This window comes from Salmo salar, chromosome ssa06, assembly GCF_905237065.1.
Source record: "Salmo salar chromosome ssa06, Ssal_v3.1, whole genome shotgun sequence".
In the NCBI taxonomy this organism is placed as follows: Eukaryota; Metazoa; Chordata; class Actinopteri; order Salmoniformes; family Salmonidae; genus Salmo; species Salmo salar.
In genome coordinates this window covers 54757125-54772870 of record NC_059447.1, presented here as the reverse complement: position 1 = coordinate 54772870, position 15746 = coordinate 54757125, and the positions used below count along the sequence as shown (strand labels likewise).

The 15746-nt window shown below is 40.8% G+C and overlaps 1 long non-coding RNA gene across 4 annotated transcripts; it reads right to left on the bottom strand.

Annotated features, from left to right (window-relative positions):
* Positions 1-1869: 1869 nt before the first annotated feature.
* LOC106607903 (uncharacterized) lies at positions 1870-3671 on the bottom strand. Of its 4 annotated transcripts, none has more exons than XR_006770280.1 (4): positions 3319-3671; positions 2851-3215; positions 2644-2743; positions 1870-2306 (listed from the first exon to the last, which is right to left on the bottom strand). It is a non-coding gene; the product is annotated as an uncharacterized lncRNA (long non-coding RNA). The 4 variants fall into 4 exon arrangements; XR_006770279.1 differs by having other exon boundaries at positions 2851-3023; positions 3099-3654; XR_006770278.1 differs by having other exon boundaries at positions 2851-3023; positions 3111-3653.
* Positions 3672-15746: the final 12075 nt, after the last annotated feature.

Sequence of the window (15746 nt, the reverse complement as noted above, 5' to 3'; positions counted from 1 at the left end):
TTCATGTAGGGAGTCGAATAGACTAAAACGAGTAAAAACAACATGTGGATGTTATTTGGCGGGTCATGGATTGGCTCGCGGAAAAAAAAATCTGTCCTGATGTCGGCTATCGGGTGGGGCTCGGAATTGATGTGGCTGGCGCTGGCCGGGTGCGGCTCCATAAAACTGCTTCGTGCTGGACTCTACTAGTGTTCTAAGCAGATCCAATAGCTTGGAATGTACTCCATATCTGGTTTAAAGTTGTATAATATACAGTAGCGTCATTTCTTGATTGATACTAACTAGACTAGCCTGCATCTCAAATAACACCCTATTCCCTATACAGTGCACTACTTTTGACCAGAGCCCATTTGGGAACTGTTGGTTTGAGTTCATCTACATGCAGCCTGTGCGCTTGAACAATGAGTTCTATCAGGCAAAGCAAATGAACATGCTTTTGATTGTCATCCTCATGAAATGGCTGCAATTTGCCACCAATCAGATCACTACATCCCTGATATAACAGAGGAATTAAAGACTAACAATTACAGTGTTTTGTTCTAGACAGATCGGCTTAATAGACAGAAAAATAACCTGGGGAATACACTGTAATTATCCTACAATAACCAGACACACACAGTCACACATACAGACACACCTGTCTTTACGCTGAAGTCTTTATTCTGAAGCCCTAGTAAAGCCTGGGCCTGTCATCCAAATAATGCCCCCTGACCAAAAAGTGTCCCCCTCTGTGTCACAATGTGATTCGATAAACTATTACCTTCCATTGCTATATTCACAGTGTGATGACCTAATGATTAGAATTTTGACGATCATTTCAGCCAAAATTGTTTTCATCATTGCTATGCAAACAAGGCTGATTTCCGCAACAATTTCACTGTTCAAACAAGTTTTGTTAAGCTAATAAAATTAAAACATTACTTCAAACTACTTTTGGGTACGTTGTTAACATTACAACATTATATCCATGTCTTAAACATTGCTACGTTTCGGAAATGGCAAAGGAAACGTGTAATCTGCTTGACACATTAAAGTTACTTACCTTACAGATCACAAAGTCAGCTAATTTCCACTCCATTCATATGCAAATCATTTTGATTCATACATTGGCTTGTCTGGCTGTCATGTTTTTATTTTAACCTGCTCTTCCCTTGTCTACACTGAAATAATATAATTTCAGTAGTCCTCTATTATGATTCATTTTTTTTCTATCTCGCATAGCTCATTAGTACACCCTTGTGGTTGAATATATATGTATCGTTGGTCCTAGGATACAACAATGAATAATGTGGAAGAAATAAATACCATCAAAGTGATGGGATTAAGGGGACCTTAAGAGTCATATGTGTTGCTGCAGGCCTTATAAGATACTGTTGCTATGTGTCTAAAAACTCTGACACTATATGTTGCACAAGCTATCTATATTGGTCTTTGTGGTTAAGCCTTGGCTGTTGCGAGAGTGTGCTTGCAGGCTAGGTCTGAGTCAGACCGAAACTAGATAAAGAGAAGTAATCACTGTCTGGTTTTGACATTTTGATATTGTGTGACAGTGGACAATGCAAATAAATTCAGAGAAGCTACTGTACTAGGTTGCCTTATAAGGTAACCTCAGCTTATTGATACACACATACAGTACATTGACGTAGATGATCATACCACTAGGGAGTGATCACATGTATAAAATCAGCTGCACCCTTAGGTGGGGTGCAGAACTTACTCTGAAACATACGTGCTGTTTCCATTGTCAACTTCTGTCTCAAATTGCATTAATAAAAGTTTGATTGATTTACTTAAGATCTTGTCTGACTGCTGATTTCACCAATAAGCCAATGACTGACAAGGAACAAGGAACCTACCCCGACAAAAGGATACCGTACAACTTTTTAATTTTAATACATAAACTTTTATATTTTTTGGTAGACTTGTGTCAGTAAAAAAAAAAGTGTACACTCACATGGCAATCAGACTAAAATACTGAATTCTGGTGTGTGGAATATTGAGGTGATTGCTGTGTGGGTGGGAGGTTATGCCTGTCAGTCTCGAAAGGGGGACTTAAGAGGGAGACAGAAGTCCAGGCACTGCTGCTTCCTTTGTTCTGAGTGTTTGCAGTGCTAGTGTTTTTAGTTAATCTGTGTATCTCACATATTATGTGCCCAATATAATAGAGCAAGAAAACTATCTTAGCAGATAATGACATCATGACAATAACAGTAGCTGTAGACGATGTAATGAAAAGTTGAAGGTTGGTTGGTAATGGAGGACATCAGGTGGATCCACATCTGGGTGTTGGGCAGAACCCCTAGGTCCTGGAGAACAGGAGCAGAGTTAAAGTGAACAGGTAAGGAGACAGAGACGTAAACAAGCAAACACACAGGTTACACTGTACTGTGAGAAGATTTTATGGATTGGCGCAGTGTTATAAATGGGAGATACATAATTTTCAACACTTTTGGAAGGTATAGCCTACCCCAAGCTGGTCCCCCTCTGACTCAGAGCATAGAGAATCAGACTGATATGAACTCAACGGTTATGGTGGATGGGATACCTCCTGCGGTGCTCAGACAGTTGAATAGGTACATTTTTATAAGCTCAGCATAACTACCATTTCTTGCTTTCTCAAATGTCAACCAAAGCTTAACATACTTTGTCTATTGGGCTTCACTGAAGTGTAGGGCGACAGTGCTTCAGTGGTCGACCGTCCAACTGCTAAAACTGGAGATTGTTTGTTTCCACTGAGGTAACCCTAGGAAGACAAAGATAAAAATATCAGTGCTAGAGAAACTAAAACTAGCTTCAGGTTATTTTGTGTGCAAATGCAAATAGTTATCAAATGAATTTTTTTATATTTACCTTAAAAGATCATGACCCCAGAGCAGCGAGGTTTCTCAGATCTCGCCATCCTTTCGTCCTTCTTCCAAACCAAGTAATTCGCCCGGAAGGTCGTAGCACTTGGTCCCCTTTTTGATTCTGCTCCGGTAGCTCTCCTTCTGTTTCTCCTGCACCTTGATAATGTTCAGTCTCACCTGTATTACAAATACATTTCTTACATATCTCTTGGAGGGCCAGTATATAAATTAACAGTAGACAATTATTTTTACATGGTCAAAAACCTCCACATCCTTCTCAGTCCGTGCCTGAAGGTGGTCCTCAAAGGCGTTCCGATCTGGTTCGACAACTTCCACCACATCAGGTGGGGTTTCAGTGATCTGAAAGTACTATATTCAAAAATAGCAATAGACAAATAACAACACTAAGTCAATCACACATTTGAAAGACTATAATATATGTGATAATTGTATATACAATTGCATTGTTTACCTCAGTCAACAGCTGCGGCTCCCATCCATACTCGGTGGAGGCTTGGATGCTGCTATTGAGTGCAAAGGTAATTACCTGTACATTGTTCTCGCATACTTCCTGGCTGGAATGGAGTCAATGGAATGATATCAACCACACACGTGTATGACACCATTTCATTTACTGCATTCCAGACATCCTTCACTTGCAGTCTCTATGGGGGTGCCACAGGGTTCAATTCTCGGGCCGACCCTTTTTCTCTGCATATACAGTTGAAGTCGGAAGTTTACATACACCTTAGCCAAATACATTTCAACTCAGTTTCTCACAATTCCTGACATTTAATCCTAGTAAACATTCCCTGTCTTAGGTCAGTTAGGATCACCACTTTATTTTAAGAATGTGAAATGTCAGAATAATAGTAGAGTGATTTATTTCAGCTTTTATTTCTTATATCACATTCCCAGTGGGTCAGAAGTTATTGTGAAGTAAACAATTAGTATTTGGTAGCATTGCATTTAAATTGTTTGTGTTGGCCACTCCAATACCTTGACTTTGTTGTCCTTAAGCCATTTTGCCACAACTTTGGAAGTATGCTTGGGGTCATTGTCCATTTGGAAGACCAATTTGCGACCAAGTTTCAACTTCCTGACTGATGTCTTTAAATGTTGCTTCAATATATCCACATAATTTTCCAGCCTCATGATGCCATCTATTTTGTGAAGTGCACCAGTCCCTCTTGCAGCAAAGCACCCACACAACAACAACCGTGCTTCACGGTTGGGATGGTGTCCTTCGGCTTGCAAGCCTCCCCCTTTTTCCTCCAAACATAACAATGGTCATTATGGCCAAACAGTTATATTTTTGTTTCATCAGATCAGAGGACATTTCTCCAAAAAGTACAATCTTTGTCCCCATATGCAGTTGCAAACCGTAGTATGGCTTTTTTATGGCGGTTTTGGAGCAGTGGCTTCTTCCTTGCTGAGCGGCCTTTCAGGTCATATCGATATAGGACTTGTTTTACTGTGGATAGATACTTTTGCACCTGTTTCCTCCAGCATCTTCACAAGGTCCTTTGCTGTTGTTCTGGGATTGATTTGCACTTTTCGCACCAAAGTACGTTCATCTCTAGGAGACAGAACGCGTCTCATCCCTGAGCGGTATGACGGCTGCATGGTCCCATGGCGTTTATACTTGCGTACTGTTGTTTGTACAGATGAATGTGGTACCTTTAGGCGTTTGATCTAGAAGAAAAAGAAACGCACACCTATTAAGGCGAGGTGCTGGCTAATGGCGTAAACTTGAAAATAAGGGAGAGCCGCACACTCTAGGAGCTCAGATGCACAAATGTAATATCCAACGTTTCGACAGCCACGCTGTCTTCATCAGAGTTTGATCAAACACTGCGAGATGACTCGTTTATATAGTGTCAAAAGACACACAGGTGTCTGCAATCATGGCCAAGTGTGGCCTAATATCATTGGTTAATTCTCAAATATAAAAATGGCATACAGTGAGAGAAAAGTATTTGATCCCCTGCTTATTTTGTACGTTTGCCCACTGACAAAGAAATGATCAGTCTATAATTTTAATGGTAGGTTTATTTGAACATTGAGAGACAGAATAACAACAAAAAAACGCATGTCAGAAATGTTAAAAATTGATTTGTATTTTAATGAGGGAAATAAGTATTTGACCCCCCTCTCAATCAGAAAGATTTCTGGCTCCCAGGTGTCTTTTATACAGGTAACAAGCTGAGATTAGGAGCACACTCTTAAAGGGAGTGCTCCTAATCTCAGCTTGTTACCTGTATAAAAGACACCTGTCCACAGAAGCAATCAATCAATCAGATTCCAAACTCTCCTCCATGGCCAAGACCAAAGAGCTCTCCAAAGATGTCAGGGACAAGATTGTAGACCTACACAAGGCTGGAATGGGCTACAAGACCATCGCCAAGCAGCTTGGTGAGAAGGTGACAACAGTTGGTGTGATTATTCGCAAATGGAAGAAATACAAAAGAACTGTCAATCTCCCTCGGCCTGGGGCTCCATGCAAGATCTCACGTCGTGGAGTTACAATGATCATGAGAACGGTGAGGAATCAGCCCAGAACTACACGGGAGGATCTTGTCAATGATCTCAAGGCAGCTGGGACCATAGTCACCAAGAAAACAATTGGTAACACACTACGCCGTGAAGGACTGAAATCCTGCAGCGCCCGCAAGGTCCCCCTGCTCAAGAAAGCACATATACATGCTCGTCTGAAGTTTGCCAATGAACATCTGAATGATTCAAAGGACAACTGGGTGAAAGTGTTGTGGTCAGATGAGACCAAAATGGAGCTCTCTGGCATCAAATCAACTCGCCGTGTTTGGAGGAGGAGGAATGCTGCCTATGACCCCAAGAATACCATCCCCACCGTCAAACATGGAGGTAGAAACATTATGCTTTGGGGGTGTTTTCTGCTAAGGGGACAGGACAACTTCACCGCATCAAAGGGACGATGGACGGGGCCATGTACCGTCAAATCTTGGGTGAGAACCTCCTTCCCTCAGCCAGGGCATTGAAAATGGGTCGTGGATGGCTATTCCAGCATGACAATGACCCAAAACACACGGCCAAAGAAACAAAGGAGTGGCTCAAGAAGAAGCACATTAAGGTCCTGGAGTGGCCTAGCCAGTCTCCAGACCTTAACCCCATAGAAAATCTGTGGAGGGAGCTGAAGGTTTGAGTTGCCAAACGTCAGCCTCAAAACCTTAATGACTTGGAGAAGATCTGCAAAGAGGAGTGGGACAAAGTCCCTCCTGAGATGTGTGCAAACCTGGTGGCCAACTACAAGAAACGTCTGACCTCTGTGATTGCCAACAAGGGTTTTGCCACCAAGTCACCAAATGTGACAAGATAATGTCAGGATCGTATTAATAAAGTTTCTCAGCCTTTAACACAGTGCAACCTCACCTGCTACTGATATGCCTTCGTGACCTACAGTGTCTTCAGAAAGTATTCATACCCCTTGACATATTCCAAATATAGAACACTATAAAAGGAAAGCACTCTAGGTCTACAACTAAAACACCCACCCACTGCACGCATCCTTCAACATGCTGCCGCCCGGTCGGAGATTAAAAGGTGCCACACGCAACAACAAATAAAAGTTTACAAAACAATCCTTCAGTGACAATTCTCTATGGTGGAACCGACATGGAAAAGCTCAATGTGTGGAATGTGCATTTTTATGTCTGCTTTTATCCTTTAATGTAGTTATGTATTTTTGTTGTTGTTGATCCTTTCAATGCCAAGAGCGCCAACACAATTTTCCATTTTGTGCAAACCTAATGGACAATTAGGTTTTCTAATTCTAATTCTCTTTCAGCCTTCGAAGCCTACCCAACTTCACTTCATAAATACTTATCATGATTCAATCAGCGGAACAAAGAAACTCATACATGTTAAAACCTCCAAGAGCGAGAAAAATGTGTCCGTTTTACACTTTACACAAAGTAGCTGAACAATCTAACTAACTAGCATGACTAGGGTCATCTTTTTTTCTTGGTAAAAAAAATTCAAGCCATTGTAGCAAAAACCATGCAATCCTGATACTTGACTCGAAATAGAGGAAGTTTGGGAAAACTCCATGCTCAGGGGAAAGGGCCTGCCTCGGTGCTGGAAGACAGCAGTTCAGTCCTTTTGAGGTTGAAAGGAATTTGACGAAGTCCCCCACCTCTAGAATGTTACGGTAAAGCAATCACCCTTAGTTAAAAGGTCCAATGTAGCCCTCTCAGTATCAAATAATTTAAGTGTGCTGCGCCCATCATTGTTGGCTCAATAACCCATATTTTTTATTTAGCATTGTTGTCAGGAAAAATTCCAAAAGTATAGAAATCATCTTGTGCTGCCACTCCATAAGGGTGGGGATAGTAGTGATCAAAATAATTTGTGCCCAATTTCAAGGCTTCTTTGTCTAGCTAAGATTCTTGAATCATTGGTAAATGTACAACTTTGCCCTTTTTTATCTGAGAAATGTATTTATAATGTAAACCAAATCAGGGTTTAGACCTGGTCATAGCAGTATTAGAGCAGCCACTTTAGTTGTTAATGATCTTGTCAATGCTTTAGACTCTAAAATGAAATGGGCTGCTTTGTTTGTGGACCTGTCAAAAGCTTTTGATACTGTTGATCATGCCATGTTATTGAATAAGTTGTCCTCGATAGGCCTGAGCTCTGACACCTGTTCTTGCTTTCGTGAACATCTTAGTGACGGAACTAAGGCCATGGTGAAGGTCGAAATTCTTGAAATACATAAAGGTGTTCCGCAGGGGTCGATACTAGGACCTAGGTTCTTTTCACTATTTACATAAATACTATTGATCAATCTGTTAAATCGTAAATGTCATCTATATGCGGATTAGAGCTGGCCCAATTTAGTCGACTGGTTGATTGATAGGCTGTTGGTAGACCGAGATTTCTTTTGTCGAGCAGTAGAAAAAAAAAAAGTCTAAGTGGACTACTCCATTGTGGAGGCTGTGGGGATGGCACAGTCCATCACTCTAAGACATGTGCTACTGAAATTGTATATTGTTATATTTTGTAAGAACAATGGTGCAACACTTTCTCCCACGTTAGACAGCGGTCACTGTCCAGGGTTCTGAAACATTGCGCTGTTGAATTGGCACCTTTTCCTAGACCATGTTGCTATATGCATAAAAGCAAAGTTAACCAGCATATTGGTGTGGCAAACAATGCGGCGGAGTCAGCTGCGGAGTTAGGAGATGCGAAAACAGCCCTTGCCTTAATTGTCTAAGAAAAGTGAGGGGAAACCCCAACTTAATTAGGTCTATAATCAATTGACTACCTGTTAAATGTGCCTGGCTTTATAAATAAATCTATACACACACACACACACACACACACACACACACACACACACACAGGCATTCAGAAAGTATTCACACTTAGATAAAATAAATACAGTCGCTCAATCTACACACAAAGCACCATAATGAAAAATCGAAAACCGGTTTAGACATTTTTGCAAATGTATTAAATATAAAAAAACAGATACCTTAATTACATAAATATTCAGACCCTTTGCTATGAGACTAAATTGAGCTCGGGTGCATCCTGTTTCCATTGATCATCCTTGAGATGTTTCTACAACTTGGAGTCCACCTGTGGTAAATTCAAATGATTTGACATGATTTGGAAAAGAACACACCTGTCTCTATAAGGTCCTACAGTTGACAGTGCATGTCAGAGCAAAAACCAAGCCATGAGGTCGAAGGTATTGTCCGTAGAGATCCTAGACAGGATTATGTCGAGGCACAGATCTGGGGAAGGGTACCAAAACAATGTCTGCAGCATTGAGGGTCCCCAAGAACACAGTTTTCTCCATCATTCAATGGAAGAAGTTTTGAACCACCAAGACTCCCTCCTCCTAGAGCTGGCCGCCCAGGCTAAACTGAGCAATCTCTGTTGAGATGGGAGAACCTTCCAGAAGGACAACCATCTCTGCAGCACTCCACCAATATGCCTTTATGGTAGAGTGGCCAGATGGAAGTAAAAGGCACATGACATATCGTTTGCCATAAAAAGGTACCTAAAGGACTCTGACCATGAAAAACAAGATTCTCTGGTCTGATGAAACCAAGATTGAACACTTTGGCCTGAATGCCAAGTGCCACGTCTGGAGGAAACCTGGCACCATCCCTGCGGGGAAGTATGATGGTGGCAGCATCATGCTGTGGTGATGTTTTTCAGTGGCAGGGACTGCGAGACTAGTCAGGACGGAGGGAAAGATGAACGGAGAAAAATACAGAGATCTTTGAAGAAAACATGCTCCAGAGCGCTCAGACTGGGGCGAAGGTTCACCTTCCAACAGGACAACAACCTTAAGCACACAGCCAAGATAATGTAGGAGTGGCTTTGGGACAAGTCTCTGAATGTCCTTGAGTGGCACAGCCAAAGCCCAGACTTCAACATGATCGAACATCTCTGGAGACCCGAAAATAGCTGTGCAGCGACACTTCTTTGTAGAGAAGAATGGGAGAAATTCCCCAAATACAGGTGTGACAAGCTTGTAGCGTCATACCCAAGAGGACTAAATACTGTCATCTCTGCCAAAAGGTGCTTCAACAAGGTACTGAGTAAAGGGACATATTTAATAAACGTTCAAACATTTCAAACAACCGGTTTCTGCTTTGTCATTGAGGTATTGTGTGTAGATTGAGAATGTCTTTTTTTTTATATCCATTTTAGAATAAGGCTGTAAGGTAACAAAAGGTGGAAAAAGTCAGGGGGTCTGAAAACTTTCTGAATGCAATGAATATCTACAGATGAAGTCGACAGTTTACATACACTTAGGTTGGAGTCATTAAAACTCGTTTTTCAACCACTCCACACATTTCTTGTTAACAAACTATAGTTTTGGCAAGTCGGTTAGGACATCTACTTTGTGCATGACACGAGTCATTTTTCCAACAATTGTTTACAGATTTTTCCACTGTATCACAATTCCTGTGGGTCAGAAGTTTACATACACTAAGTTGACTGTGCCTTTAAACAGCTTGGAAAATTCAAGAAAATGATGTCATGGCTTTAGAAGCTTCTGGTAGGCTAATTGACATCATTTGAGTCAATTAAAGGTGTACCTGTGGATGAATTTCAAGGCCTACCTTCAAACTCAGTGCCTCTTTGTTTGACATCATGGGAAAATCAAAAGAAATCAGCCAAGACCTCAGGAAATATAATTGTAGACCTCCACAAGTCTGGTTCATCCTTGGGAGCAATTTCCAAATGCCTGAAGGCACCACGTTCATCTGTACAAACAATAGTACGCAAGTATAAACACCATGGGACCAGGCAGCCGTCATACCGCTCAGGAAGGAGACGCGTTCTGTCTCCTAGAGATGAATGTACTTTGGTGCGAAAAGTGCAAATCAATCCCAGAACAGCAGCAAAGGATATTGAAGATGCTGGAGGAAACAAGTACAAAAGTATCTATATCCAAAGTAAAACGAGTCCCATGTCGACATAACCTGAAAGGCCGCTCAGCAAGGAAGAAGCCACTGCTCCAAACCCGCTATAAAAAAGCCAGACTATGGTTTGAAGAGGGACTGGTGCACTTCACAAAATAGATGGAATCCTGAGGCAGGAAAATTATGTGGATATATTGAAGCAACATCAACACATCAGTCAGGAAGTTAAAGCTTGGTCGCAAATGGGTCTTCCAAATGGACAATGACCCCAAGCATACTTCCAAAGTTGAGGCAAAATTGCTTAAGGACAACAAAGTCAAGGTATTGGCATGGCCATCACAAAGCCCTGACCTCAATCCTATAGAAAATGTGTGGGCAGAACTGAAAAAGCATGTGGAAGCAAGGAGGCCTACAAACCTAACTCAGTTACACCAGCTCTGTCAGGAGGAATGGAACAAAATTCACCCAACTTATTGTGGGGAAGCTTGTGGAAGGCTATCCGAAACGTTTGACCCAAGTTAAACAATTTAAAGGCAATGCTACCAAATACTAATTGAGTGTACGTAAACTTCTGACCCACTGGGAATGTGATGATAGAAATAAAAGCTTAAATAAATCACTATTATTCTGACATGTCACATTCTTAAAATAAAGTGGTGAACCTAACTGACCTAAAACAGGGAATTTTTACTAGGATTAAATGTCAGGAATTGTGAAAAACTGAGTTTAAATGTATTTGGTTAAGGTGTATGTAAACTTCAACTGTATTTATACACAGTACCAGTCAAGTTTGGACACACCTACAAGGGTTTTTATTTTTTACTATTTTCTCCATTGTATAATAATAGTGAAGACATCAAAACAATGGAACATATGGAATCATGTAGTAACCAAAAAAAGGGTTAAATCAAAATATATTTTATATTTGAGATTCGTCAAAGTAGCCACCCTTTGCTTTGATGAGAGCTTTGCACAGTCGTGGCATTCTCTCAACCAGATTCATGAGGTAGTCACCTGGAATGCATTTAAATTAACTTAATTAGCATACTGGTTATTATTCGGAATTTCAGATGACTGACGTGCCCAAAGTAAACTGCCTGTTACTCAGGCCCAGAAGCTAGGATATGCATATACTTGGTAGCATTGGATAGAAAACACTCTGAAGTCTCTAAAACTGTTAAAATAATGTCTGAGTATAACAGAACTGATATGGCAGGCGAAAATCTGAGGGAAAATACATCCGGAAATATTTGAGGTCATTGGCCATTTCAATGCTAGCCTATGGGAAATACAAATAGATAGGACCCAGATTGAAGTTCCTATGGCTTCCACTAGATGTCAAGTCTTTAGAAAGGGTGTCAAGCTTGTTTTTTGAAAAATGAGCAAGTAGGTGTAGTTTTTCCAAGGTGTCTCATTAGAAAAGTAATATTGTTGGCGCGTGAATGAGGTGCGCGCTCTTCGTTATTTATCTTCCCAATTGAACATACTATTCTCCGTCTTAAATATTATAGTTTATTTAGATATTAGAGTACCTGAGGATTAATTAGAAACATCGTTTGACTTGTTTGGAAGAACTTTACAGGTAACTTTTTGGATTTGTTTGTATGCATGTTGAATGAGTGGATTACTGAGATCATTGGCGCCAACTAAACAGACTTTTTTGGATATAAAGAAGGACTTTATCGAACAAAACAACCATTCATTGTGTAGCAGGGACCCTTGGGATTGCAAACAGAGGAAGATCTTCAAAAAGGTAGGTGACTCATTTAATCGCTATTTGTGATTTTGTGACGCCTGTGCTGGCTGAAAAAGTATTGATATGGGGCGCTGTCCTCAGATAATCACATGGTATGCTTTCACCGTAAAGCCTTTTTGAAATCTGACAACACGGTTGGATTAACAAGAAGTTAAAATTTTAAATGTATGACGCTTGTATTTTCATGAATGTTTAACATTACGATTTTTGTATTTTGAATTTCGCGTTATGCAATTTCACCGGATGTTGTCGTAGGTGTCCCACTAGCGGTTCATGCGCCCAAACAGGTTAACAAGTGTGCCTTGTTAAAAGTTAATTTGTGGAATTTCTTTCCTTCATGCTTTTGAGCAAATCAGTTGTGTTGTGACACAGTAGGGTGGTATACAGAATATAGCCCTATTTGGCAAAAGACCAAATCCATATTATGTCAAGAACAGCTCAAATAAGCAGAGAAACAACAGTCCATCATTACATTAAGACATGAAGGACAGTCAATCCGGAAAATGTCAAGAACTTCGAAAGTTTATTCAAGTACAGTCGCAAACACATCACGCTCCATGATGAAACTGGCTCTCATGAGGACTGCCACAGAAAAGGAAGACCCAGAGTTACTTCTGCTGCAGAAGATACGTTCATTAGAGTTACCAGCCTCAGAAATTGCAGCCCAAATAAATGCTTTAGAGTTCAAGTAACAGACACATCTCAACATCAACTGTTCAGAGGAGACTGTGTGAAGCAGGCCTTCATGGTCAAATTGCTGTAAAGAAACCACTACTAAACAACACCAATAAGAAGAAGAGACTTGCTTGGGACAAAAAACATGAGCAATTGACATAAGACCGGTGGAAATCTGTCCTTTGGTCTGATGAGTCCAAATGAGATTTTTGGTTCCAACCGCCATGTCTTTGTGAGATGCAGAGTAGGTGAACGGACGATCTCCGCATGTGTGGTTCCCACCGTGAAGCATGGAGGAAGAGGTGTGATGGTGCTTTGCTGGTGACACTGATTTATTTAGAATTCAAGGCACACTTAACCAGCATGGCTACCACACCATTCTGCAGCGATAGGCCATCCCATCTGGTTTGCGCTTAGTGGGACTATCACTTGTTTTTCAACAGGACAATGACCAAACACACCTCCAGGCTGTGTAAGGGCTATTTGACCAAGGAGAGTGATGGAGTGCTGCATCAGATGACATGGCCTCCACAATCACCCGACCTCATCCCAATTGAGATGGTTTGGGATGAGTTGGATCGCAGCAAACAAGTGCTCAGCATATGTGGGAACTCCTTCAAGACGTTTGGTAAAGCATTCCAGGTGAAGCTAGTTGAGAGAATGCCAAAAGTGTGCCAAGCTGTCAAGAATCTCAAATATAAAATATACGTATTTGTTTAACACACACACACATACAGTATTCAGACCTTGACGTTTTGCACATTGTTACATTACAGCCTTATTCTAAAAGCAATTCTCAGCAATCTACACACAAAGCCAATAATGACAAAGCGCAAACAGGTTTTTGCAAATTTATTAAAAATAAACAGAAAGACCTTAAGTATTCAGACCCTTTGCTATGAGACTAACTTGAGCTCATCCTGTTTCCATTGATCATCCTTGAGATGTTTCTACAACTTGATTGGACATGATTTGGAAAGGCACACAACACACCGGCCTATATAAGATCCTACAGTTGACAGTGCATGTCAGAGCAAAAACCAAGCCATGAGGTCGAAGGTATTTTCAGTAAAGCTCCGAGACAGGATTGTGTCGAGGCACAGATCTGGGGAAGGGTACAAAAACATTATTGCAGCATTGAGGGTCCCCAAGAACACAGTTGCTTCCATCATTCTTAAATTGAAGACTTTCGGAACCACCAAGACTTCCTAGAATACAGAGGCTGAATACTTATGTAAATAGTTTATTTTTAATAGATTTGCAAAAATGTTAAAAACACTGTTTTTGTTTGTTCATTACGGGGTATTGTGTGTAGATTGATGAGGGACATTTTTTTTTTGATTTAACAAAATGTGGAAAAAGTGAAGTGGTCTGAATACTTTCCGAGTATTACTCACCAAAAAAATAAACGCAACAGGTAAAGTGCTGGTCCCATGTTTCATGATCTAAAATAAAACATCCCAGAAAGTTCCATATGCACAAAAACCTTATTTCTCTCAAATGTTGTTTACAAATATTTGTTTACATCCCTGTTAGAGCAATTCTCCTTTGCCAAGATAATCCATCCACCTGACAGACGTAGCATATCAAGAAGCTGAGAGCATGATAATTACAGGACAGCAGGTAGCCTAGTGGTTAGAGCGTTGGGCCAGTAACCAAAAGGTTGCTAGATCGAATCCCCGAGCTTACAAGGCAAAAATCTGTCATTCTGTCCCTGAACAAGGCAGTTAACCCACTGTTCCCCGGTAGGCAGTCATTGTAAATAAGAATTTGTACTTAACTGACTTGCCAAGTTAAAAGGTTAAATAAATAAAACAATTACACAAAGCGCAAACAGTTAGCACATTGTGTTAGGGAGAATATGGGTAGGCACAAGCCATGGACAGTTAACCCGATGGCAATTTGAATGCCTACGAAATCCTGGAGGCCCACTGTCGTGCCATTCATCTGTCGCAATAACGTCATGCATGATAATGCACAGCCTCATGTTGCAAGGATCTGTATACAATTCCTGGAAGCTGAAAATGTCCCAGTTTGTTCATGGCCCAGCCATGGTCACCCATTGAGCATGTTTGGGATCGATGTGCAAGACAGCGTGTTCCAGTTCCCGCCAATATCCAGCAACTTCGCACACCCCTTAAAGAGGTGTGTGACAACATTCCACAGGCCCCAATCAACAGCCTGATCAACTCTATGCTGTCGTGCTGCACGAGGCAAATGGTGGTCACACAAGGTTTACTTTTTTAAAGGTATCTATAACCAACAAATGCATATCTGCATTCCCAGTCATGTGAAATCCATAGATTAGGGCTTAATGAATTAATTTCAAGTGTCAGAATTCCTTATATGAACTGTAACTCAGTAAAATCTGAAATGATTGCATGTTGCGTTTATATTTTTGTTCAGTATATTACCACTGGATTCATATTGCCATGAATCCACACATTTAATAATTTAATTTAATAAGTTGCCAAAATAAAGGTTTTTCTTGAGGAGATTTGTGATATTGGCAAACTACATAGAAATGTTATGACATTTGTCATCAGCACAATACCCAAGGGTTAAAAAGCCTATGGCTAAAAGGTGCAGAATGGGGATCCCTGAATGTCACCTCATCAAGAGGGGGAAACCGTTTCGACCTAAGACGCTAAGCAAGTGATTTTGTGATTGTTGTCTTAAGCTCTTTCTTTCCCAAATAGGGTTGCACAATTCCGGAACCTTTCCAAGTTCCTAGGTTTTTCAGAAATTCCGCTTGAAAGATTAATATAAAACTGGAGGGAATAATCAAGGATGGAATCCTACAGCTGGGAATCCTCCATCCGGGATTACTGAAAAACCTGGGAACATTTTGCAACCCTAGTTTCAAACCACTATAGACTTTGATAGCTGCTGTTGTCGATTTCTGTGGAAATCGGGGTGTTAAGAGGTGGTTTGGCCAAAACAGCCATGGGGGAAAGGTGGGTTTAACTGTTGTGAAGCTGAGAGACATAGCCCAAGTTAAAAAGAGCAACCATTTTCCTTCGAGCCTCACACAGTGCAGGTATC